The 1700-nt window shown below is 41.4% G+C and overlaps 1 long non-coding RNA gene across 1 annotated transcript in view; it reads right to left on the bottom strand.

Annotated features, from left to right (window-relative positions):
* Positions 1-717: 717 nt before the first annotated feature.
* Positions 718-1700, bottom strand: part of LOC119319092 — a 2451-nt gene continuing 1468 nt past the window's right edge. Inside the window, exon 3 of the long non-coding RNA XR_005154349.1 lies at positions 718-1177. This is a non-coding gene — a long non-coding RNA (uncharacterized LOC119319092). The remainder of the gene's footprint in view (positions 1178-1700) is intronic.

The raw sequence follows: 1700 nt of genomic DNA, 5'->3' as shown, positions 1-1700 counted from the left end.
TGATAAACACGACATCCGCTCGCAAACCATGACCATCACGCCAACATTCGGGGTCTTCATCCCCGGCTTTCAATTCATGTTGTGCCAGAAGGACATGACGACCAGGTTGACAATCTCGCCACCCATGGGGCTCGAACACGGACTGGCGAGCGTAGCGGCCGCCGAGGAACCATGGGGCTCAAGGAGCGCCTGTGGCTTAGCTGCTCGGGCTCGAATGCGGAGGGGCGGGCGTGGCGACTGAGGAATCATAGGGATCGTGCCGGATGTGGAGGATCTTGCTACTTGTGTGTCGCTTTCTCCCCCACTCAGTCGCCAGTGGGAGATTGCCGCTTCCTCTGCCTAACACCTGTGGTCCACACCTTAAAATCCCACCTTACCAGCGAGCCCCACAACAAAACCGATTGGCTTTAAACGATTCTCATCTCTCCAGTCCTAGGGAGCATAGTGAAGTTAATGGTTCTTTGGATGTTTTGGGTTTTATCGAAGCTCCTAAAGAAGTTATTTTTTTGTTTCAACTCATAGAATGCTACCTCTTGTAGGAATTACGTGTTCATGGCACCTAACTTTCGCCAAGATAAATACTAGTACTAATTCAGCCTCATCCTTCCTTCTATCCTCTTGCGGATTGACGAAAAAACCTTATTTCTCTCACTTTATCATTAGTCACTATTGAAACTACCGAGGTGGTTAACAATACATTCTAGCTCGAAATGAAAAATAATAATATTAAAAGCAGAGAAAAGTTGCGTACTCATATAAATTGAAATATAACATACATGCATGCAAACATTTTGACTGCCATTTTCAAGATTACAGTTGCATTGCAGCCTTGCAGATGCCTTTAGCTCATAGATAGCACGGAGCTAGGGAAAATAAAGTTAAATTGTACTCCCTTTGTCTCATAATATAAGAGCTTGTTTGACACTAGTGTAGTGTCAAAAACGCTCTTATATTATGGGACATAAGGAGTACATAAAAAAGATATGCTAGCTTGCAGTAATAATATGATCGGTTGTGCAGACTACAGAGGCTTCTTGCATGGTTGTTTTTCTCTTTGGTTTCGTATTCGAATGACTTCTTCATCTTAAATCTCACTGGTTTGACATTGGGATGCAGCAAGCTTGAGGCAGCAACTGCATAACTTGCGGTAAAATCATCGGCATGATCATCATCCAACCTACCAACAAATAGGTTACATGTTAATTGGAAGAACGACCAACATACATACTTTTGAATATTACCTTTGAACTGCATCACATTAATGATATAATTAGTTTTCAAGCATAAATTAGACCATACATTGTGTCTAGTGTGGCATACTGAAGCCACAAAGTGTATGTTATTACCTCCTTGAAAGAGGAGTAGACTAAAATATTTTTTGACCCAACTTTTTTTACACGAACTAAACTAAATTATCATGATTTATCTCAGGTAGGTGGGCCAATTGCTACCTTAGACTGATGATGTGAACAAAGCCACAATTTCCTGTATGCATAACTTATGAAGTGAATAAAAGGTAACACCATCCAACATTTCAAAAGGATGTCTAGGGTAGTAATTAGCTGAAATTGCAATGCTAGGAGGGAGAATATTGATGCTCCCGATTTCGAAATCAGAAGTGACAAATGACAGTGATAATGACTAAAAACTAAATTATCATGAGTTATCTCAGGTAGGTGGGCCAATTGCTACCTTAGACC

This window comes from Triticum dicoccoides, chromosome 6A (genome assembly GCF_002162155.2).
Source record: "Triticum dicoccoides isolate Atlit2015 ecotype Zavitan chromosome 6A, WEW_v2.0, whole genome shotgun sequence".
Classification (NCBI taxonomy): Eukaryota; Viridiplantae; Streptophyta; class Magnoliopsida; order Poales; family Poaceae; genus Triticum; species Triticum dicoccoides.
This window is presented reverse-complemented; position numbering and strand designations above follow the sequence as displayed.